The sequence below is a fragment of the Anabrus simplex genome, chromosome 8, assembly GCF_040414725.1.
Source record: "Anabrus simplex isolate iqAnaSimp1 chromosome 8, ASM4041472v1, whole genome shotgun sequence".
Lineage (NCBI taxonomy): Eukaryota > Metazoa > Arthropoda > Insecta > Orthoptera > Tettigoniidae > Anabrus > Anabrus simplex.
The window spans coordinates 101,756,452-101,783,222 of record NC_090272.1 but is presented as its reverse complement, the minus strand read 5'-3'; the positions used below and the strand labels follow the sequence as shown (position 1 = coordinate 101,783,222).

At 39.7% G+C, this 26,771-nt stretch overlaps 1 protein-coding gene across 1 annotated transcript in view; it reads right to left on the bottom strand.

Annotated features, from left to right (window-relative positions):
* The window catches only part of LOC136879316 (ras-GEF domain-containing family member 1B), a 447,741-nt gene that overhangs the window by 395,137 nt on the left and 25,833 nt on the right, over nt 1-26,771 (bottom strand). The window lies entirely within an intron of this gene.

Below are 26,771 nucleotides of genomic sequence, written 5' to 3'. Positions count from 1 at the left end.
TGAAGTACTCGGAATGAGGTGATAAAGGCTGCATGAAGCTGTACGTTCACGACTTACGCGGGAAGTTAAAAATCATTTTGTGTGTCCTTACAGCAACCTTTGTTCATCAGCGTATTCAGTAATCTTCAGAAACGTTATGGACAATCTGTGGTGCATAATGGTATACGTTTTGAACACATACTGTACCGATAACCTTTCAGAGACGTTCGTTTTGCCATATACGATATATTCCGAAGTTAAGCATTCTTTGTATGGAATAATTCCGTATTTATAAAAAAGAAGTGGAAACAAGAAGGACTGAAAGAAGCAGCAACAAAGGTGACTTTTGAAGAACGAACCAATAAAGTAGATAATGGAAGTGCTGAGCCAATGCAGTGGAATAACATCAAGATAAGGATAATTGAAGCAACAAATGAACTTTTAAGAAAAAGGAAATTGGAGCCCAGAAAACCTTGGATGACAGAAGAAATATTAAACCTAATTCGAGAAAGGAATAAGCTCAGGAAGGAAAACAATGTAGATGACTACAAAAGGAATAAAAATCAGATCACAACCAAATGCTGAGAAGAAAAAGAGAAATGGACCAAAAATATTGCTGAAGAGATAGAAGAAGATATAAAAAATGGAAAACAGGATCAAGTTTATAAGAAAACCAGTGCCCTTCAGTACATAAATAGAACCAAATCTGCAGTAGTACAAAACAAAGAAGGAATATTACTGGTAGACAACGATAAGATATGTGCTCGATGGAAAGAATACATAGAAGAACTGTACAATGATAAGAACTTGAAGAATAACATCAATGAGTGTGGAAGAGAAATGCAAGATCCTCCAATCATGAGACATGAATTTGAACATGCACTTCAGAGTCTGAAAGAAGGAAAAGCAACCGGTGTAGATGACATCTCGTCAGAATTACTGAAAAATGTAGGTATCAACATGAAAGGCCAATTATTCAGAGTAATAAATAAATGCTACGAAAGAGGAATCGAGCCAGAAGACTTCACAAAATGCAGAACCATTATCATACCTAAAATAGGAAGGACAGTTGACTGCACTAATTATAGAACACTACCAATATTAACACATGCCTCCAAGATACTCCTGAACATAGTTAAGAACAGAATAAAAGGAAAAGTAGATAAGTATGTTGGAGAAGACCAATTTGGATTTAGAGAAGGCAGAGGAACAAGAGAAGCAATTCTGTCCTTACGCATGTTATTGGAGAGAAGGATGGAAATGAATAGAACGACTTATCTTACCTTTATTGAATTAGAAAAAGCTTTTGACAATGTGAACTGGGAACAACTGTTTAGAACTTGGAGGAAAATAGGACTGGACTGGAAGGATAGAATAATGATTAATCAACTATATCTGAACCATAGCACAACAATAATCATTAATCAGGTAGAAGAAACGGCCAGGATTATGAAAGGAGTTAAACAAGGCTGTCCCCTATCACCGTATTTATTTAATGTGTTCATTGAGGAAGCTATTCAGATCCTGAAGGAGAAGACAAGGGGAATAAAAGTCAATGGTGAAAGAATACATTATATTAGATTTGCATATGATATCGTATTAATTGCAGACTCAGAAAAAGAAATGAATAGAATGCTGAAAGTCCTCTCAAGCACTCAAACTGTGGAAATTAAATGTAAACAAACGGAAAACGAAAGTAATGGTAGTACGGAAAAATATGGAAGAAATTAAAACCAATATAAAAATTGATGACATCAGAATTGGTCGGATGAAACAATTCTGTTATCTTGGTAGTATGATAACAGAGGATAATAGATGCTTCCTGGAAGTAAAGAGAAGAATAGCATTGGCAAAACAGGCATTTATGAGTAAGAGAAACATTTTAACCAGCACACACATGAATATAGATGTCAGGAAATCATTTGTATGGAGTACACTTCAGTATGGAAGTGAGAGTTGGACTCTGGGTAAATTAGAAAGGAATCGACTTGAAGCTGCTGAAATGTGGATATGGCGGAAAATGACCAGAACGAGCTGGACGGAAAGAAAAACCAACCTGGAAGTCTTAAGGGAAGTTAAAGAAGAGAGAAGATTTTTAAAGGAAATGGAAAACAGGAAATTAAAATTTATTTGACATGTCATCAGACCAATACTTTCATCACTAACATTCTTAAAGGGAAAGTGCTAGGAAAGAAAGGGAGAGGAAGACCTAGGACGAGATCAAGGAGAGGTTAGGTTGTGACAATTACATGGAACCGAAACGAACAGCCAATGAAAGAAAAGAGTGGTTGTATCGACAAGGCATTAGCATTTAGAATATTGATTGATTGATTGATTGATTGATTGATTGATTGATTGATTGATTGATTGATTGATTGATTGATTGATTGATTGATTGATTGATTGATTTTAACAAATGAAATTAGTATAATATCTTTTGCACGACCTCGCAGAAAATACTGGGTGCTTATTTGAAATATCATATTGGTTCAGTGTAGTAATTCAATACCTGTTCTTTAGTTTACATAACTTATCGTCATAAATGGTTCATCACACCGAATGAGTACGGTTTTGAATTACGGTACGTGAAGAAAAGTTGTAATAATGCAGTTCCCCTTCGTCATTCGCTGTTCATAGTGCAAGTGAATGCTATTTTAATTATTCTGTGAATTCAGAGGATGACAACATTGTGGAATATCAATCGATCACCAGCACTGATGGCCGGCTAACAAGGGAGCTGTTCTTTCCAAATATTCAAGACAGACTACAAAGTAGGTTTTTGCAACATGAACATATTATAACTCAGTTTTTGACAGGTCATGGAAAGTTTGGATCATACTTCGAGAGGTTTAGAATCAGTATTCAGAAGCCCTATAGCTGTACCTGTGAAATGCAACAAACTGTTCCTCATCTTTTATTTGAGTGTCCAATTTTTAACAGGAGTAGATATGAATGATTAATGCATTTAAACATGTGTAATATAGAATACCAAGCACCTCTCACTATGGTGTTTCAGAGAAGATGCTGTTATAAAGTGTTTGTTAAATTTCTCCATCTCATTTATAAATAATCTCTATTTTAATTCAATTGTCATGTATTAACTTAGTCTCACTATCTATAGCCCTAATATACTACTTGTAAAATAGGGTTTGTAATGGGAAATTCAAAATAATAATATCAATCAATCAATCAATCAATCAATCATCTGAATTTCGGGCTGTCACCCAGGTGACAACATTCCCCATCAATTGTTTAGCTAGCCTTTTCTTCAAAGAACTTGGAAATTTATTGAAGACGTCCCTTAATAAATTATTCCAATCCCTTATTCATCCTCCTATAAATGAATATTTGCCTCCAATTTATCTCCTTAAATTCCAACTTTATCTTCATATTATGATCTTTCCTACTTTTAAAAGCTCCGCTCAAACTTATTCGTCATTCCACGCCATCTCTCCACTTAAAGCTCTGAACAAATCACTTAAAAGGGAAGGGCACGTACCGGCGAATCACTGATCTTACGTAAATTTTGCACTCACATTAAATGAGGCAAGAATTACACAACAGAGTTGTTAATAGAGCATTTCGTCTTCTTACTCCAAAGTATTCCCAGTCCGAAGTTTGCAACATTTTTGTATCTCCTGTTGATCACCTTCCAATTCAGGCGCTCATCTCATTCATCCGAAACAAATGTAATTTTCCATCGTTCTCGAAAGGGCGAAGTTTGTTATTAGCAGTTAGTTTCACACATGCAATCTAGCCTTGTGAGGCTTTCCCAACGATATCATCAACAAGATTCCTTCCTGACGAAGTGGAATAAGCTCCTGGTCTGTGTTCCACCACTGGTGTAGACCAGCTGTGCCCACAAAAGGAAACTCGCACCGAGGCTCCTTCACGGCGCGGGACCAGGGTATAGCATACTGTTGCGACTGCACAATAGAATTTCGTAATACTGGACTGCTGAACTGAAGTAACGATTTCAAGTTTCTTTGATATTACAATATGGACACCGATGCTTCCGGCTTCTTTTACGGTTTTGGAGGCGCCGAGGTGCCGGAATTTACTCTTGCAGGTGTTCTTTTTACGTACCAGTAAATCTATCGATACGAGGCTGACGTATCTGAGCACCTTCAAATACCACCGGACTTGAGCCAAGATCGAACCTGTTAAGTTGGATTCAGAAGGCCAACGCCTGAACCATCTGAGCCACTCAACCCGGCGAAGGAAGTTCACCACCACAGGTAGATTGGGAGACTTTTTTTTCTTTTTTGTTTACAGCTGGCTTTACGTCGCACCGACACAGATACGTCTTATGGCGACGATGGGATAGAAAAGGCTAGGAGTGGAAAGGAAGCGGCCGTTACCTTAATATGAAGGTATAGCCCCAGCATTTGCCTGGTGTGAAAATGGGAAACCACGGAAAATCATCTTCAGGGCTGCCGAGAGTGGAGTTTGAACCCACTATCTCCCGAATGCAAGCTCACAACAGTGCAGCCCTATGTGCATGACGTTAATTAAATGGTGGATGGGTTCAACTGACCCAATGCCATAACAAGTACCATGTTGTTCATTTCAAGATACTTAACACTCAGTAGGTTAACGAATCCATCACTGCATTCAACCTTGCACTTTTCTCTACTATGCCCTACATTCACGTTCACGCCCCGAGCCAAGCTTCCGGGACACAACTGATCTAGACGGTGATAACTATACCTCGGATTTGTAGGTGGTAATAGGTTAGAATGCAAAGTAATTTGGTTTGTAGGAAGTGTCATGCAACCCGTTGTACCATAATGTAGGAAGAGTAGCATAAATTCAGGGAGTTCTATAGGCTGTACCCCTAATATATATGCAAATCTCATAGCATAACCGTTGTACAGTGTAGGGTATACTTGTTACTGGCTTAAGTAAGTTTGCGTTCTAACCTATCAGCACCTAACAATCCGGTCTCTAGTGATAACCATCTTCGTTACATGAACATGTTTTGGTGTCGAAGACAAGAAATATTAGCCACATGAGAGTGCCCAGACTGGCCAGCTAACTTCACTGAGTAACGTCGAGAATGTTGGGGGCTATAAAAGTCAACAGTGATGTGAGCATGCAGAAGAAATGCACACAATAAAGCTACCGTCTGCATAACTCTGGTCCATTCTGCTACACAGAGGAGCAGGATTCCAAATAACACACGACAGTTTCACTGCAGCGCGCCTCGTATAAAACAAGAAGATGGGGAAGACAGAGTTTAACTTTATATAGAATTACGTCGCAGAAGGGATGTCCCTCGTTCTTTAATAGGAGTAGACACATTTCAACACGTATCATATTCCTTAATGCGTCAGCTACAGCATCTCTAAATGAAATTTAGTACAGCTTCATAACAAGGAATCAAGAATTCCTTCCATGTCGTATTTTCTTCCCCCTATTTACCCTCTCCAATGTAACTTCACTGGAGATGTCAGGAACAGCCCGAAATGCTGGATTACGGTGAAAGTCATATAGAATTAGGGTGAACAGATGTAAACAGATAGAAAAGAGGGTAAAACTACTTAAAAAGGAGGACAATGCCGGAAAAAGATGACACAAAAATCCTCCACTGAGAGTCTGATTTTAGACTTACATATACCAATTTTCACAAACAAACATTTCCCTTTCCTTATACAGAAACTTCTTACAAAATTTGAACAATTAAACTAATTTACACGCCTTACTGGTTGTGTTCTGAATATTCAGTTGCCTTCAGAAGTTTTGGCGAGTCTAACATATACACATATGAATTGCTTTAGTTTATAATGTACCATTAAGAGAATTTTCACAGATTCTACTTTGAAACAGTACCTGTTATGAGTTAATTGTGGTGAAATCAATGAAAACTATTTCTATAATATTGTAGCCTGATATAGAAAAATATTCTGCAAGTTTTAATAACTCTGAACTACAATCAAATGACCTACGTGAACTGAAATCCTTTGCCAATTTCTGACTACAAGGTAACTTAGAATAGTCGCATGTGCTGTATGTCCATAATCGCATTTCCATATGCCGATACGATATCGATGATGTAATCTCGTAATGAATTCTGTATAAACGAAGCAGTAAAACAGATTACTCCAAAATAGGCAGATTAAAAAAACTGAAGATATTTCGGTTTTTAAAAATTATAAACCCAGATCTAGGACAATGGTCTTAAAACGTGAGCATGTCCGGATAAAAGAAGACATCTGGTCACCCTGTATAGAATACCGGTCAAAAGTGCTCCCAAATCAGTACGCCATAGCAAAAGAGATCTAAAAGAGGAAAATATTATATAACGTAGCTCTTACGAAAAGCAACTCTATAGAAAGGTCTATTGCGCACACAGGTCAAGCAGTAAATTAGATTAAAGTAAAGAATGCCAAACACACTCTCGCCATATGGTAATAATTAGACGAGTACAATAATGAAATCCTACAACTGTTGAAGCGAATTTTTCTGACAAACCTTTCAGGTAATGTTTAGAACTGGCAAAATTCTGATATGACACGTTCAATTATTTAAACTAGTAAACGGAAGAAGGTGCATAATACTTTTCACCTCCGTCTTAAATTGAAAAGTAAGGATGGCCGGAACATATTTTAGAGATGTGCTCAAAGAGACATGGCAACGATGCTGATACAGTAGTTACTGGCAAGACACTTACAAATACGCCATCCTACAGAAAAAAGTTACTTGGAGAGATGGAGGAAATAGTGAGTAACTATCAGCATTATAAAGGCGAAGGAGCCATCCTAGACTACCGGAGGGTCTTTTATTACAGGTACTGTTATTAGACTACATTCCCATGTCGATCAAAGATAGGGTGTCTGTCTCCGGATCCCAAGATTACGGGTTCAAACCCGGCAGAGGTAGTCCATTTTTGAAGGGCGTACAGAAGTCTACTGGGCACTCAACGCCATATGATATCGGCATGTAAAAGACCTCTGGCAAGACATTTGATGCTTACTCGAGAAAATTAATTAAAATTCTATCACAGATCCCCTAATAAAGATGTCCGGTTTACTCTGACATCTGGTGAAGTAAAATGGATCAACGAAGATGACGCGGGGGTAGCCTAGAAGGTGTTAAATATGAGTGCCTACATACGGTAGCTTATGTCATACGATTATTATTATTATTATTATTATTATTATTATTATTATTATTATTATTATTATTATTATTGAATTCATTAGTCCCTGCCATTAGACATAATTCTTTAGACCTGCTAACTGGGGATCGCATTTATCTTATAAAGCAATAATCACACTCCTGAAAAATGTGATCATGATGATAGTGGAGTTATGAATGTGGAGTAGTTTGATACTAAGTGAATTAACTGTCAAAGGAGAGACGAGTTTGTTTGATTACGACTGGTGCACACTATAATACATCTTGTGTCTGACAACGTGCTGACAAGTGGATATGATGAATTGTTGTAACGGATGACGTGAAGAGCGAGACACACACATTAATATATGCATGTACGTAGCTCCCACATAGACTCTGCTTACACTCGGAATCGTGAAAAGATTGTTTGATGATAAACCAAGTTCATTTCCATTCCGCCAGTCAGTCTGTACACGGAGGGAGCTGCAGGGCCAGGTCGGGTCGAGTCAGAAGGCTATGTAATTTCATCACTCCATTTGCTTCACTGGAGCGGAAAGAAAGTAACCAAAATACTGTATATCAACACCCTCAGCGAATTTAGATTAAAGTCTCATGACCATGCAAAAGGTTTAGGAACTTGTGAGGATAAAAACTGTGTAGAACTTCCTATTTTCTAATAATAATAATAATAATAATAATAATAATAATAATAATAATAATAATAATAATAATAACAATAATAATTCTATTTATTTATTTCTTCCTTCGTTATGTTCAATTTAAAGAGCGCGTTGGAACTTGTCACCTTGGTTTGACAGCTTCTTCTTCTTCTTCTTCTTCTTCTTCTTCTTCTTCTTCTTCTTCTTCTTCATCCAAAATTTCTTCATGAATTTGCTGTGGTGTTTTTCCGTTCATCTGTCCACTGTTATCCAGTCGTATTTTTAGCTTTATCCACGAATTTGTAATTTGCAACCAGAATTCAAAATACTTCACGATTTTTATGGTATCGTTTGTAGAGTTTATTTTCTGTACATCTTGCTTAATTTCTGCCAACTATTTTTGATCTTGACTTTCTTTTAATTAGTTAATACTTTTTTATCCAATCTATTACTGTCCATTCTACAGATGTGAAGATAGAATTTCAAGTATCTCCTACGAACAGCATCAGCAAACTTACTTGTTGTTGTGTACAGGTCAGTAGCTTTTCTTATTAATATTATTTATAATTTATTATTATTATTCTTTCGAATAACCCATTTGGAGGGTACCATGGAACAACTTTGGTTACTTTTCATTGTGTTCGATTTCCTTTGCTTTCAAATTTTCTTCATCCTTTGAGAGTGTCGTTCCTTCTCTTCTTGAGTCCACTTTCTTCTAGTTATTGGTTTCTTCCGCTCCTGAAACGCTGCCTTTTGAACTGCTTCTCTAAAAAGTGTTCTGTTTTTTATTGCATATGTTTTAATTCCAGCTTATTCATGTCTTTCTCAATTTCATTGAACCATGTTGGTTTAGATTTGTAACTATTCAGAAGGTTGAAGATGCGCTTGGTTAGTCTGTTGCCATCCATTCTGTAAACGTGTCCAAAAATTGTAGCCTTCTTTTCCTCGTTACGTCAGTTAGTTTTCCAATTTTCAAATATAGCTCTCTGTTTGGTCTTAACCTGTATTCTGCATTACTATTTCGTTCAGCTCCCAGTATTTTTCTCAAAGTTCTTCTTTCGACCTTCTCTAGTTTTTCGAGATCTCCAGTTCTTGTTAGATTAAGTGTTTCTGTTTGTTAGTGTCTCGATTTTGTGTTCCAGGATAAGGATTTTTTGTTACATACATTTTTCGTCATGAGAAACATCCATTCCATTCTGTGTTCTCTAGTTTCTATACCTGATTTTCTTTTGTGTCATTCGTTATCCACTCTCCTAAAAATTTAAAGCAATTTAATTTACATATTGTGTTGTCATGAATTGTCATATTATTATTATTATTATTATTATTATTATTATTATTATTAATATTATTATTAATATTATTATTATTATTATTATTATTATTATTATTATTATTATTATTATTATTATTATTATTATTACGTCAGACGGAGCGTAGTGGCCACGGGTGTTAACGCGCTATATCTATGGAGCCAAGCTATCGGTTCGGGAGGCGAATGGGTTCGAGTCTCACCGTCGGTTGTCCTGAGAATGTTTTCTGTTTCCTACAAGGCCACCTCTTGTCCACGTCGCAGGAAGTACAGGATCGCCTGTAAGGGTGATGTACAGCGGGGACTACGTATGCCCCATGAACGCTACGGTAACAGTGAAGGCAGTGAGGGCACTACAGTGAAGGTGACGGCTAACGGTCCTCTGGTGAAGACCTCAACGGCGGGGAAGGAGTCCTTTGGTACGGTGAAGCTGGCGGAAGTCCTCCTTCTTGGGGTTAAACAAGGAAGAAAGCACTGCCTTGAGGTAAAGAGGGATTTTTAAACCCGACCCAGATACGTCTTATGGCGACAATGGGATGGAAATGGGATAGGAATGGAAGGGAAGCGGCCGTAGCCTTAATGCAAAGGTATAGCCCCAACATTTACCTGGTGTGAACATGGGAAACCAGGGAAAACCATCTTCAGGGGTGCCGACAGTGAGGCTTGTACCAACTATCTCCCGAATGACCCTCACTGTTCCGTACTGTAGGAATGTAGATTTTCATCAGGTATTTACTCACCCTTAAAGTAAAACGCATTTCAGGTTCATTTTCCTTTACAAATTAGCACAGTAAATACATTTGAAACTACTGACTCAGTGCTCAGTAAAAAACATGTGAGCACACGAGCAGTTTTAACAGAGGAAAGGCTAGATGACATTGGTGCGGATCCTGAACGGTTACCGAATGAATCACTCACAAAATTAGCACAACAAGTAGAGGTTTACGTTTCTTCTCCACACAGAGCTATAAAACTGCTACACATCAAACCTTACATTGTTTGAAACCTGCTTATCCAGCCACAAGAGTGAAATATTTTGAGTCGTGTCTTGCATCATTGAATGATCGTTTATTCGACCCACAGCGTGTGTTCTTTTCGGATGAGACCTAGTTTCATCTTTTTTTTTTTTTTTTTGCTATTGGCTATACGTCGCACCGACAGAGATATGTCTTATGGCGACGATGGGACAGGAAAGGGCTAGGACTGTGAAGGAAGCGGTCGTGGCCTTAATTAAGGTACAGCCCCAGAATTTGCCTGGTGTAAAAATGGGAAACCACGGAAAACCATCTTCAGGGCTGCCGACAGTGGGGTTCGAACCTACTATCTCCCGAATACTGGATACTGAGTTTCATCTTAACAGTCGTGTGAACAGTCATAACTTTCACTATTGATGTGCAGAAAATCCTAATGGTGTTTAGAAAGTCCCTCATTATAAAGGATGCACAGCATCTTTTATAAGGTAGGATTTCATATAAGATAGTATGCACGCTTAGAGCAGGGCAGCCGCGCGCGACGTAGGTTGGGCTGAGGCAGCTGTTGTAGCGCAGAGTACTAACACCGTGCGCTTGGTCTGGACTTATAAGAGAGACCCCGTACTAATGGACGTAGCTCTGGAGGTGCCATAGGACTTGGTATAAGCTACTACGTCTATATTTGACCTGATAAGCCCAAGAAAATATACTCACGATAATAAATATCAGTGCATGGGATCGAACATTCGATCCTCAAAATCCGAGTGCCTGGACGTTGGCAACCTATTAAAACACCACAATCTAGACCAGAGGCCATTGAACAGGTATTATGAGATGGAATTTACTTGCGATAGGATGGCCAGTTCCTTTCTACTCCTCATATAGCCAATACCGCATGAGCTAGCCATCCAAGTTTTGACCATTTTCATTGGTGTTTAACTTCGAAGAACTCAAGAGGATGCATGATTTCAACTTGGCTACATCATTAGCCACATCTTCAAACATTAAAAATAAATAAAACTTGTTTCCGTCGCACCGACACAAATAGGCGACGATGGGATAGGAAAGTGCTAGGAGAGAGAAGGAAGCGGCCGTGGCCTTAATTAAAGTAAACCATCTTCACAGCTGCCGACATTGGGGTTCGAACCCACTATCTCCCGGATGAAAGCATCTTCAACCAACGAGCACGATAATAATAATAATAATAATAATAATAATAATAATAATAATAATAATAATAATATTCACTATATATAATTATTTACTATTCACTATATATAATATATATATATATATTATATTATTATTCACTATTAATTTTCCAGTGTTTTTCTCCCAATTTATTGGGGTCGGCACTTGATGTCTTGCAGACATTGTTTTCGTATTCGTATCTCAAAATAGGCACAACTCTTTAGATATTCATCTCACTGAATGATGGAGAGAGTCAGTCCCATTCTTTAAAAAGCTGGCGGGCTCTTGCATCTGTACTCAGTGACACATGTTGTTGTCAGATGCCAATCAGTGTCCACGAAAGTATTCCTCCATTTGTTTTTCTAATTAGTGGCATGAGTGTATGGTTAGCCAGAGTTACTTCCTCTTAAAATCACCAACACTACCACCACCAGGGATTCAGGATATTGTGTTTTCTAACTGCACCGTCGACAAATCTGAATATGACTTTTCGTAGTACCTCATGTTCACGTCAGGCAAACGGCGGGGCTCTACCTAAAGAGTATATTTTTTTGTTAGTGGCTTTACGTCGCACCGACGCAGATAGGTCTTATAGCGACGATGGGATAGGAAAGGCCTAGGAGTTGCAAGGAAGTGGTCGTGGCCTTAATTAGGGTAGAGCCTCAGCATTTGCTTGGTGTGAAAATGGGAAACCACGGAAAACCATCTTCAGGGCTGCCGACAGTGGGATTCGAACCCACTATCTCCCAGATCCAAGCTCACAGCCGCGCGCCCGTAACCACTCGGCCAACTCGCCCGGTCTACCTAAACAAAGGCCAAGAATTTTACCATACGTGTCTTAGCACTTTCCCGTCCTTGTATACCCGAAAACCTTCGACGTGTTTCTGTGACGTTAAACGTCTAGAAAAAGCTATGTTAACTGTCATACATTCCTTGAAAATAAAGCCACAGAAAACATTTCTTCTACACACGTGCAGCATTTCTTTCGTCTCATTTTTAAGTTCCTACCAATAATAGATGAATATCCCATATGTAAAATTTCTAGAAAGACTATCATTTTTTGCCAGGCTGAGTGGCTCAGACTGTTGAGGCGCTGGCCTTCTGACCCCAACTTGGCAGGTTCCATCCTGGCTCAGTCCGGTGGTATTTGAAGGTGCTCAAATACGTCAGCCTCATGACGATAGATTTACTGGCACGTAAAACAACCTCGGCGTCTCCAAAAACCGTAAAAGTAGTTAGTAGGACGTAAAGCAAATGACATTATTACTATTATCATTATTTATTATTATTATTATTATTATTATTATTATTATTATTATTATTATTATTATTATTATTATTATTATTATTATTATTAACTATCATTTTTAGGTCTTGCAGTCCAGAGTACGAAATATAACTTTTATTTTTTCTACGGTAAATTTTGTTCTGTGATTAATTAAATGCATTCGAATTAATAAGTAGCTGAACTTACCAAACTACAATTATTTTTAAATCAGATGCTCCTCTCGGCTTCGGAATAACATCTTATTTGGATGATGATGATTATGATGTTTTTTGTTTAAAGGGGACTAACAGCAAGGTTATGGGCCCTAATGGTACGAAGCAACGAAATGACACGATAATTAAAACTTCAAAATATATCCACTGACTTGAATAGAAACTAATGATTATGAAATAATGACCAGGAATCCAAAACAGTCAGTGGATCCTATTCACAATACCTTGTTTTCTGAGATGATGTTTGTTGTCCAAAGGGGTCCAAAGTCTAGGTCACCGGCCTCCCATATGAGTTATCACTGGCAAAGCAGTACCATCTTGTTCCTTCTATAGCGGTACTAGTCACAGATAACGTAGACTTATGGTGTTCCTCACATGGTGGTACTAATCGCAGGTATGTGTGCCCATGGTATGCAACACACAATAGCACCACGCACAGGTAACACATAAGGGTACTACTCACAAGCAACGCAGATCCATGGTGTTCTTCCTCACATATTGGGACTAATGACGGTCCCGGTATTCCCTGGTGTTCCTCACACGGTGGAACTAATCACAGCCCATGTATACTCATGGTGTTGCTGACATCTGTCTGTCTGTTAGGTCATCAGCGCAGAGGCTGGTTGGATCCTCAAATAGCATCACCAAAGGCTATGCAGTTATAGGGAAACCACAAAAAACCAATGGCAATACCAAAATGAGGCGTACTAGGCAAGATGAGGAGTGAGGTGGTTTGCCATTGCTTTCCTCACTGGGCCAGACAGTGCTATTGTAGCACAACTAACCCTATGAGCAACACCTTTCGTGACACTCAGACACACTGGTTGTGCTCTGAATGTCATTAATCAGCACCACCCATACCTCAGCAGCTTCCATATTGTCACAGCCATGGATGAGACTGGGACTTTGCTCTGGCCTGTGCCACGAGATGGATGCAAAAGTACTGTATCCATCAAGAAATGACGTTTCTGACAAAATGGTATTAATCATAGGTAATGTAGAACCATGGTTAAGCACATATTATGGTAACACCCACAGGCAACACAAACACATGGTGTTCCTCGCATTATGGTACTACTCTCAGGCAACGTAGACCCATGTTTTTCCTCAAATAGTGGTACTAATCACAGGCAACGTAGACCCATGATGTTTCTCATGAAGTGCTACTATTCATTCTGAACATAGTGGAACCGACCGGTGCAATGCACACGACGACACCCATCACAAGCAACGCCCAGACCCGTAGTGATCCTCGCATAATTGTACAGCTCCTATGTAACGCAGATCCATGATTTTCCTCACAAGGTGGTACTAATCACAAATAGTCTCATGGTCCTAATGCCATCACACTTGGTCGCCTCGTTTAGTCACCTCTTACGACAGGCAGGGGATGCAGTGAGTGTATTCTTCATCCCCGTTCCCCACCCACAGGGGTAATATTCAATTCTGTGATTTCATATCATATTTAGCGCACCTCAACCTGTCCCGGTGCTTTGGATTTCTAAAAAAAACTGAAGATCCAACGGGTACAGTCATAATATCAAGAGCACGTAAAGCTCCAATATTCTTTGTTTCTGCAGTAGTTTAACCTGTCATTTCTGTATGAAGATATACGACGACGCAAAGGAGCACACATGACGCAGCACTAACGAGGATCTAACGGCGTAGGCTGTTGAAGCACGCAATGCCACGAGCCTTCTCTCGTAGTATATTCTCAATAATGTGCGACAGCTGTTCAACTCGCAGTCGACCGAATATGAGCAGCGCTGTGTCGTGCTCCGCCTGACTTGAACCTTAAACAACGTGATGCCATTAAAAGTACAACCTGTTTGAGTTAGGAACTCCTCTCCGATGTTTGTTTACTTTGCTTTAGGGTTCCCTAGCGAGAAGAAGAGGAAGTGAAGAGGAAGATAACAATGTGCACAAGTCTGAAATACTCCAGGGTATTGATTTAGGGGTAAAAGGCTCTTAAAATAATCTGAATTGCGAACTGCTATTAATGAAACACGAGAGAGAAACGGTACGAATCTCAGATAGAGTGAGGAAAAAGTGAAACTAATTTAGAAGATTAAAAATTTTACAGTTTGGAGGCACAGTATTTAGGACAGTACCAGAACAGAATAATAAATAGTGGAATTCAACCTTTTTACATATAAGTTAAGACAGCATACCTATTTAGAGAAAAACCTGTTCCAAGAAGCAAAGCAAAGCAAAGTCTTCTCCGCACAGGCCATGAAGGCCCTTGAAGGGGTGGAAGATAAAGGCTTCCACCATTCGTAACCTCGGCACGTGATGGGGTAGAGTGGTTAGCTCTACGCCCAGCCGCCTTTGCCCCCAGAAATTATCCTGGTACTCATTTTTGGTGTAGGCTGAGTGAACTTCAGGGCCATATGCTGCTCCGGAAGTGGAAATCCCGTTTCTTAAATTTTAGGACTTCCTGACGGGGATTCGAACTCACGTCCTTCCGGGCGAACCAAACACGCCTTTACCGCCTCGGCCAGGCAGCCCCTTTGTTCCAAGAAGAACAGTGAATATTAGATAATCATATTTATAAACCACCGCCTCCAACATCGTCAGAACAATACATGGCGGAGTAAAATACATAACTGAGCAAATTAGCCGTGCGGTTAGGATCACGCAGCTGTCACCTTGCATTCGGGAGATAATGGGTTCGAACCCCTCCCCCTTACCCGCCCACTGTCGGCAGCCCCTGAAGACGGTTTTCCGTGGTTTCCCTTTTTCACAGCAGGCTCGGACTGTAGCTTAATTAAGACCACATAAGTTTCCTTCCCACTCCTAACCCTTTCCTATCCCATCGCCGCCGTAAGACCTATCTGTGTCGGTGTGACGTAAAACTAATTGAAATATTAAAGTCAAAAATATAGTAATCAGTGGGAGATGATTTTTCGCAGCGACATTTTGAGTTCTGTCACTGGCTATTTTATGTGCTTTATAAATGTACACGAACAAAGATCATTTACCACAACAGTGTTCTTAACTGGAGAGTAGTTTTGTTAAACTTCCCTGCCACTTTAGTTCCAAGTTACTGTATTTCTAAAAAGTTGGGATAATTACCTTCATAGGAGGATGGATGTCGAAGTACACGAACAATATTTTTATTGAAAATGTAATAATACAATATGCAAAATACGTATGTACTAAGATAAGAGATTCATCTTTGAAACACACTTTTCTGAAAAGGTAACTTCTTTCGTGACCGAGTCGCTGCCTATCTTATCAGAGCTAGTCAGTTAGCCTTAAAACGCTGAGAGAATCTAGTTTCAGCCCTCAATGGGGGTGATAGCTGGACTAGCCAGGAATCGAACCAGGGGGCTCCAGGTAAGTGCCAGGCACTCTATCCCTACACCGAAAGGTTGACGTAAGACGCAACCAAGCTAAGACATAAATGAATATTACGGCAAGGCTCGTAGTGGAACAGGCGGATTGCGCACTTCGGATTTGTCTATCATCTTTGTTTAAGATGTTGTATCATTCTTGTGCAATATATCAATGTTTCAATCTTAAATACCCGCTCCTCCCTGTGGATGGGGGCGATAGATAAACACCCATGGTATAATCTGTCTATGGTAAGAGGTGACTAAAAGGGGCCCCAGGGACTCTCAACTTGGGAGCGTGGGTTGGCGATTACGGGACCCTTAGCTGAATTGTGGCATTGCTTCCACTTATTTGTCTTAGGCTACTCACTTTCGTCTATCTTATCTTTGGTCAACTCTTGTATTTTTTTCCGATCCCGACGGTATTAGATACCGAGGCCTAGGGAATGTTTCATTTTTACACCTGCTGTGGCCCTTGTCTTTCTTTGGTCGATACCTTCATTTTTCGAAGTGTTGTATCCCTTCCATTTTTCTCTGATTAGTGTTATATAGAGGATGGTTGCTTAGTTTTACTTCCCCTTAAAACAATAACCACCACCACCATTAAGTACTCGCCCAACGATCATCCTTTTTGTAGTCAATGATAGTCTCACTGCTTTCAACATTTCAAAGTTGTCCGTTACACAATTAACTTAGTTCTAAACAAAATAGTGACTCATTCTTTTTGCAGAGTGATCTTTTCTCATTTCTTTTCTTTTAAAGCTGCTTTACGTCGTACCGACACAGGTAGGTCTTATGGCAAAGGTGAGATAGAAAAGGACTAAAAGTGGGAAGAAAAGGCCATGGCTTTAATTAAGGTACAGGACCAGCATTTTCTTGGAGTGAAAATGGCAAACCGTGGAAAACTGACTTCAGGGCTGCCGCACTTAAGCGACTGCAGCTATCGAGCTCGGTATAGAGTGGCCATTAAAACCAATATGGAACTTATGATTCCCAATTTGGGCTCAGAAAAGCTCTTGGCTCACGCAAAGACTTATTTGGCCTCAGTCTAACCATACATATATGCTGTTACCAATACTTTTTTTTTAGATTACTGAGAGGTAACTGTCAAAGCACAATACTTCAATCTAATAGGAGTTCTCCGAGACATAAATGTAGATGAAGATATATCACAACCTTCCTACGGTTTATCCCGGGTATTTCTAGGGTCATGCTAATCTCGCTGATTCATTTTGGGTTTTGGTTAAAGCCAAATGCCCTTCCTGACGGCACGTGAATTTTCAGGTAAAAATATTTTTAATCCGCGATCACTCCCCAGTTGCCCGGGTGGAAAGCTACTACGCTAATCACACTCACCAGACGATATTCCTCCCTAATAACAATGCAGGTTCTGGAAGATAAAGAGACTGGGTATCAGAACCAACGATACTGTATTTAGGGACATGAGATTCATCCGATAATGAGGAAGGATTTCGGTAACCTACAAACTCTACTGGAAGAAGTAATTTTTTTCAAAACGGAGGAACGAAAACTTCACATCAATTAAAGCACGACGAAGTTCGTAACTTTAGGCGTCCGCTAAATCCTAAAAATGACCTTAACTAAATGTACGTCCACTTGAAAGAATGAGAATCCATACATATCTCAGGTGCGGGATTCCCACTGTTGCACTGAAGAAGTTACAGGAGAGTTTAGCTATACATACACTTTGCACTATAACAATTTGCTTTTCCTCAGGGAAAGAACGAACTGTATGGTAAATGCCTACGCGGAATGAAGTTGGGGCTTACACGCTTACGTTTTAGCAGTCTCCGGAGGCTCGTTTACTTGATCACTTAGCCTTAGCGAGCACTGTCCAGGAGCAGACATGCAACACGCAATACATAACTGTTTCCGTGTCTGCCTACCGTAAGCGGCAGAATGTAATGAAATGAACAGTCTTCTTTCCGTTTCCGAAGGAATGACGATATTTTACTTCTAAATACTTCTAAATAAAGTCTGGATGTAAATGCACAGTGTTATGAATTAATCTTATATAATATCATCGTTTCCTAAGATCGATGTCGGTAAAAGGCACGTCAATTGACAACATTAGGCCCTATATATCAATATATTAGTTACATTGTTAAATTAGCTCCCTCTGTGGTTCACCAATAGAGGATCATCTTCTCGACCCCACTATCATGGCATAAAACTTGGTAGAAGTTCTCGGAATTTTGAAAAAAGTAAAACAAGCCTATTCGGTACTTTATGTCTTACGGTGTCGATGTATAAAAATTCTCTAGAAATACAAGTATTATTATTATTATTATTATTATATTATTATTATTATTATTATTATTATTATTATTATTATTAATTTTATTATTATTGCCGGCCCCGTGGTGCAGGGGTAGCGAGCCTGCCTCTTATCCGGAGGTCACGGGTTCGATTCCCGGCCATGCCAGGGATTTTTACCTGGACCTGAGGGCTGGTTCGAGGTCCACTCAGCCTACGTGATTAGAAATGAGGAGCTATTGACGGTGAGATAGCGGCCCCGGTCTAGAAAGCCAAGAATAACGGCCGAGAGGATCCGTCATGCTGACCACACGGCACCTCGTAATCTGCAGACCTTCGGCCTGAGCAGCGGTCGCTTGGTAAGCCAAGGCCCTTCAAGGGCTGTAGTGCCATGTGGTTTGCTTCTGTTTTTTATTATTATTATTATTATTATTATTATTATTATTATTATTATTATTATTATTATTATTATCGACAGATAGAAAGCCAGCCAACAAACCCAGGGTGAGGGAGATAGCTGGTACTGAGTTCGTCCAGAAATTTTTCTACTTAGGCTCCATGCTTTCTAACACAGGAGAGTGTACGGATGAAATCAAGGGAAGAACGGCCATATCCAGAACAGTCATTACAAGCTGAGTAGGATATGGAAGGACAGTACAGTTACAAAGAACACAAAACTGCAACTAGTTCACTCTCTCGTTTTCCCCATTGCCATTTACGCAGTTGAGACCTGGAAAATCAAACAGGCAGATAAAGGAAAAACAGAGAGCTTCGAGATGTAGGTTCACCGACGCATTCTCCGAATTTCTTGCACTGCATACCGAACTAACACGTCCATGTTGGAAGAACTAGGTATCCAGACCAGGCTTCTCCACCGGATCAGCCAGGCTAAACTGCGGTACATCGGACACACCGCCTGAAGAACAGGCACTCTGGAGAAGCTTGTGATGGAGAGAAAGATTAATGGCAAGAGACAGCGAGGAAGACATTCAATCAGATGGGTGGACCAGGTGCAACCTCTGGTGGGGAAATATTCCCACGAGACTATTCTTATGGTGACAGTCTACCAGACCTGGAGAGAGAAAATCAGGACAATAAAAAGACAAACTCCACCATGCCCTATAGAAGATTATTATTATTATTATTATTATTATTATTATTATTATTATTATTATTATTATTATTATTATAAAATGATGCCTTTGCTGGCGGGACCTAGTGTTTACAGTGCACTATGTCTTCTGGTATGGGCTAGAGCAATCTTGTTACTTTCATCGATCTGCCTCAGCTTTATCCTTGGCTTTGACAAAATGAAAGTGACTGAGGTATGAGTGATGCTAGTAATGCATTCCTTCTGCAGCCAGTCCCTGCTATGAATGGTGTGAAAATATTGCTCATAGGGTCGGTTGGTGCATGCATTTCAGTGGGCTTGGCAGACTGATATGTAATAGCAACTTCTGGCTCGGTGAGGAAAGCAACGGGAAACTACCTCACTCCTCATTTCCCTAGTACGCCTCTTCAGTGATGCCTAGGCCATCTATGACAGCTGATGGCAGAGCTGTTGAGGATCCAACCAGCCTTCGGGCTGAGGACTAAACATACATACATTATAAAATGCTGAGAAAAATTCTGGGCCGAAATGTAAAAAAATGGGGAGAGGAGTCTCAAATCTAACAAGGATTTATGTCAAAGAACTAAAGGAGAGGTTGAACTAATGTGAAAGAGAAGGCTACAGTCATATGGACACTTGTTGAGGATGGACAGTAACAGACTGACGAAGGGAATCTTTGAATTCTTCAGGAAGAGGAAGGCAGATCTGAAATGGTTTTTAGAAGTGAGGTTGGACTTGAATATAGGGTGCTCCGGAAGAATTGTATCACGGACAGAAATCGATTTAGACAACTCGTCAAAAAGTTCCGTGGTTTCCAGGAGACTGGGGAAAGGAAAAGGGAGGTCTTACACGGAAGAGCTGAAGAAAGAAGTTGGAGAAAGGATGAAAACATACTGGCAGAGAGAGAAGGCTGAAAATACAGCAAAGATTGTCAAACGGGTCCATAGACGGTCGAAACGAAAATTTGGAAACAAAATACTGCTATTATTATTATTTTGGTGTTGTCTTCTCACAGGAAAGTGGCGACCATCATGGAGTATTATTTTCTGTTTTAATTTTCCCATATCCCAGTTGCTGTATCGTGGACTTCAAACCAATGTCGGAGCTCCTGTGTCTAGGATGATCTCCGCTACCCTTCTACCTCACCTCCTTTGATCAGATGTATCAGGCTGTATGTTTTGTCATTTTCCTAGACGTGACCGAAACAGGCTACTTTTCTGCGTTTTCGCGAGGGTTAAGATTTCATTTGTTTCCTCTATACGACGGAGTACGTATTTCGTCGCTGGTGACGACTGCCACGGGGATCCTGCACATTCAGCGATTCACCCATATTTTAAAGGCCTGATGAAGTCTTTAATGTTCATCCTTCAACACCATAAGGCAACACCGATAACACTTAATCGTTCATGAAACGTCAAGGAATTCAAGGAATTCAGCAGTATCTCTCTCTCTCTCTCTCTCTCTCTCTCTCTCTCTCTCTCTCTCTCTCTATCTCTATCTATACAACAGTCGAAAGGAACCAAGCAGTGGGCCTTTTTATTCCCTTCCATCAACTCTGTCATTTTTTTAATCAGAATACATTTTCATCACAATGTAACTATCATAGTATGTTTCAATTTTATTTTTAATCTACTCCGTAAAATGAAAGTATACAACAGTTCATTTGTGAATTAAAATTATTCTTTAAGCGGTTCGGATGTTGAAGTTCTGCGGTATTCATTCGGACCAGAGTTCAGTAATTAATTACTGTGGCTATTATACATGTCTTAAACAACTGACACTCCTGGTATCTCTCACTGTACAGCCCTTAGTCCACCTAGCAAATATGAAAAAACGAAAAATCACTCCTTTCTAGATATCGTCAGTACAGAAGACATGCAGTGACACAATAACACAAAGAAGAAGAGAAACAAGCTGATTCGTAAGTGTCAACAGTACAGAACAAGGACATGTTCATATAATAAATGAACTCTGTGGTTACATCTCCACTTTACGTCAGATGCTCCACAGAGAAAATCACAACTCACACTTCAAATTTCTTATCAAGAATAACGTCCAGAGAAGGAATGGACCTGTCTAAACACTCCATTATGACCCGCTGGATACTTTGTATAGGGAACATAAATCACTGAACCAAAGTTTAGTGTTCGTGGATTTGACAACACAAAATTTATCGTTAATGTTGTTGTCCTGGTCCCAAGTGACGGGGCCGGAGCATCGAGTTACGAACGTGATTGACTTAGCGAGTAAAGTCCACGGTATTTATACTAGTATGGCTGCTAGCACTGGAAAGTAAATGGCGCTATCCTACACGACAGATTTAAACCCATCAACCTTTCGATTTTACTTCTTAGATTGTCAATAGTGACATTCAATTAATGATGCTGATGATGATAAAAACTGTTGTTTTGAGGTGTCAAACAAATATCATTGGTCATAGATTCTCTTATCACTGGGCAAGTTGGCCGTGCGCGGTTAGGAGCGCGCAGCCGTGAGTTCGAATCCGGGAGATAGTGAGTTCGAACCCCACTGTCAGCAGCCCTGAAGATGGTTTTCCGTGATTTCCCATTTTCACACCAGGCTGTACCTTAATTAAGGCCACGGCCGCTTCCGTCTCATTCCTAGGCCTTTCCTATCCCATCGTCGCCATAAGACCTATCTGTGTCGGTGCGACGTAAAACAAATAGAAAAAAAAGGCGCTGGCCTTCTGACCCCATTTTGGAAGGTTCGATCCTGGCTCAGACCGGTGATATTTGAAGGTGCTCAAATACGTCAGCCTCGTGTTAGTAGATTTACTGGAACGTAAAATAACTCCTTCGGGACAAAATTCCGGCACCTCGGCGTCTCCGAAAACCGTCAAAAGTAGTTAGTGGAACGTAAAATAATCATATTAGATCACTTAATTCAGCGCAACGAAGGGGAATAGGATATCAAGGCGACTGTAAAGTGGAGGAAAGACAGGAAGGGAAAAAGGAAGGAAGGATAGAAGGCAGACATAAGAAAAAGAAGACAAGGAAAGAAAGGCAGGAAGGAAAGAACATAAATTAAAAGTGATAATGAAGGAAAATACAGGAAAAGAAAGCAAGAAAAGGAACGAACGAAAGAGTAAAAGATAAATCAGAAAAGGAAGAAACGATGTTACAACACAGAAAACGGATAAAGAGAAGAAGGAAGGAAGGAAGGAAGGAAGGAAGGAAGGAAGGAGAATTGATGAAGATACAGGAAATAAAACGGAAGGGAAGGGAGGGAGGAAGGAAAATAAAAGAAATGTATAAAAGCAAAGACAAAGAGAAAGGAAAGGAAGGTACAGAAAAGAGAAAAGATAGAGAAAAGATAAAGAAAGAGAAAAGAAAGGAAGCCACATAAAAAGGAAAATACGACAGGAAGGAAGAAAGGAAGGGAAAAGGAAGGAATGAAGCCATGGGAAAAGATAAAATAAAAAAGATAGGAGAAGAAATGCACAAATAAATAAATAAATAAATAAATAAAAGCTATTCTAGTCTGACAGTATATTGTGCAGGTATGCTCATGAACCTAAATATGGAGGATCAAGAAATTAATGTATAATTAACAGATGGGCAACCACTACCATAACATTTCGATTTTCTGCGTCAAGTTCAATCATGATATCCCAAGTAAGAGTAGAACAGATGATCCTGACAAATATCATAGAGAAATTTCTCCCAGAAATTGGAGACAAAATGCTATGCAATTTCTCCAAAATTATCCTGATCATGCTGATATTTTAGCTTCGGTAATGAACAGGTATACTTTACTACCCACGTTTGTGGGTTCGAATCCGACCTAGGCAATCAATTTTTTTGAAGGGCAGGCATATCATAGCACTAGCATATCATATATTTGTTGACTTGCTGAAGATTTTTGTAATCTTACTTTGAATAGAAACCATCCAGTAGTGAATGCCTCCAAATGACAGGGAAAGCGACAATGAGATAAGCTGAGAAATTCGAAAGAAACATCCTTCGCAAAATAATGGGTCCAAAGATTGTGGATTGACAGTATAGGTTTCGAGGAAGGGAAGAACTTTACTGTGACAATGAAAAGCTGAGTCCATGAGGAAACGGAGACTTAAATTCTATGGGCATTTATTTAGAATGGATGAGAAGAGACTAACGAAAAGGATTTTCACAATACTAGACAGCAGACCTAAAGTGTCGGACAAATGGTTCAGGGAGGTGAGAAAGGATCTCAAACAGGTGGGACTAAATTCAGAAGACATCTCAAACCGAACAAAGTTTAGTCAGTGATCGAAAAATTCCAGGGATTCCATTAAGAACCAAAACATAGCCGTGGGTGGACGGAAGAAAGAAGACAGGCTGCCAGAGAAAGGATGCTGTGGAGTGATTTGTAATTTAATATGTTTTGGGGCTGTGAAGAAGGCTTCCAGAAACACGTAACTGTTATCTAACGTGGTCTCTAATGGCGGTAAACGAATATATTATTATTATTATTATTATTATTATTATTATTATTATTATTAGCTCATTCTTTGGTTAAACGACAAATTGTCCGACTGCGAATCCCAAGATCACAGATTCAAATCCGAAGAGGTAGTCTGCATTTTGAAAGGCGAAAAAGAGTCCGTTCGACTCTCAATATCGCACGATGTCGGCATGTAAAAATCTTCTGGTGACATATTTTGTGTGTTCGGTCAGCATCTTCAGCCTCGGGCTTCAAGGCTCCGATTCGAATCCCAGTGGGATTTGAATGATGGACGCTTAATTTTATTGGCTTGGTTACTAGGTATTTGTACAGTCTTCATCACTCTACATCTAACAGACTACACTTCACAGAACACTATCCTCCACCAAACAAATACCTATGCAGTTACTCACACACAGAAGACGCGTCGAAGGTATCTGCGGCGACGTAAGGAAGGCCGTGGCGTTAATAAAACTAAGGTCTCAGCATTCGCCCGGTATGAGCAACAGAAAACCATGTTCAAGGCTGCCGACAGTGGGGTTTGAACTCAACATATCCCGAATGCACGGTCACAATACGTGACGCGTACCACGCAGTCAAGTTTCACGATTATTATTATTATTATTATTATTATTATTATTATTAATCCTCACATCTCTTCTATAATGAAGAGAGCCCCATCAGCAGTTAGGCTATTACATCTATCACCTTACATCACTTAGAAGGTTTCTCAAGTCTGTTTGCGGGTAATTGGTTCACTCGACTGAAGCACTGATCCAGCTTCGTCTCATTTAAATGTTTGGCGCTCGTCCAAGCACACAGACGGATATAGTTTCCCAATTCGCCTGTGGTGCTTCCTTTCATCTGCAGCTACCAACCCCAGTAGGGGTCTAGAATTCTGGTCAGGTACGCTAGTGTTCGACATGACCAGACTTCAAATTGAAACAACGGCAGACCAGTTCTTTCATTTTCTAAATTTTACTTCCGGTAATCGAAGGTCAGGAAACAGAATCTCCAGTTCAGTGAAAAGTTTCATGTTATATATATATATAGCATCCGAATGAAATGTAATAACTTATAATAGGATGCTCTCTCTTCCCTTAGTTCCAGATCTCCAGAAACAGCGAGTAGAGTGTTAGCTTGATGTAATCCAAATTATGTTAACAGACTACAGGTACTTAAATAGTCTAGGACAGATACACTGACGGACATAAGTGTTCACACAGCAGTAAAGACATTTTACATATGCACATATTGGTAATAGTAATCGCTTTCTTCAATATATATTTAAAAGAAATATATTTCGTTTATAACTCTATATTTGGTTACAGAATACACAAACTTAAAAAAAGAACTTTGTTAAAATATAATATACAGATAGTCTTCTAGTCTTTTTATGTGTGGACGCACGTGTTCCCACAACAACTTAAACTACACGTTTGTCACCATTTGTTGCGATTAACACTATTTACTCTGCTGAGCATTGAACCCACAAATGTTACTTCTTCACCGATAATATTCCATTCTTGCAGAATCTTTCAGCTGGTTCTTACTGGATATGTGGTGCTTCCTGACTCGTCGTTCGTGTTCATCTCATTGATGTTCAAAGGAATTAAGGTAGGTGGACTGGGGAGGGGTTTTCAAGATATGAGGTGTATTATAAATAATCCAATAACGAACATTATTAGCACTATGGTTCGGGTGGTTGTCTGCTGAAAGTAGTAATCAGCCTGTAGCCCCAGTTTCTGGGCACTACGTCCTAAATTGTTTTTCAAAGTATCCAAATAAGCATACCGGTCCATTGTTCCATCTATATACACTAGGTCCCCAACACCTGAAGCCGCCATGCGTCCCCACACCATAACACCTCCTCCACCAAGTTTAACTGTAGCCCGGAGGTTGGCTGTTTCGAATTCTGTATTCATTTTCCTCCACACCGACCTTCTTCCATTATGCCGAAAAAAGTTAAATTTGCTTTCATCTGAAAAAAAATAATAACTTTTTTCCAGTAGTCTTCATCCTTCAATATGTACTCTCGAGCAAATGCCAACCTCTTCTTTTTGTTTATTGGGCTGATTTTTCCCATTCCATCTCGAATCACCAGTAACCAGTTCTAATGTAAACAAGGCCCCTAACTGTGTTCACTCCTCAATGTTCAAGTCAGAACTGATGTGCACTACCCTGTTTTGTATATAGCTTTCATCGGTGTGTAAACTTCTGTTCGGGCATACCACCACTGCCCGACCCTATTTTCCTCAACTTTTGATGTACGAGCAAGATTTTACTGTGCGTAATTTAGCGTATGTATGCATAATGTATCGTTTCGATTGACGATGGATAGAACAATGTACTCAGTTTGCTATCGTGCCAATTTAATCTTACCAAATGGGTCAGTGGGCCTCTGTGTGAACACTTATGTCCGTCTGTGTATGTATCATACCAACGATTATTTACGTTGGTATTTAAGTTACTTCATGTTATTTTATTTTCCTTTGCCACACATCTTTAGTAATACCATATTTTTCTTTCGCGGTGTTACACACAAGTTCATATATACACTGACATACCACAAGTCATGGGATAGGGGCCTAGTGTCGTGTAGGCCCCTCGCCCTCTAGCTCGGCCGAGTGCAGCAACTCGTGGCATCGATTCCACAAGTATTAGAAACACCTGTGGAGTGATTTATAATGTAATATGTTTTTACGCCCCATTAACTACTAACTATTTTTACAGTTTTCGGAGACGCACAGATGCTAGGATTTTGTCCCGCAGGAGTGTTTAAGTGCCTACTAAATCTACCGACACGAGGCTGACGTATTTGAATACCTTCAAATACCACCGAACTAAGCCAGGATCGAACCTGCCAAGTTCGGA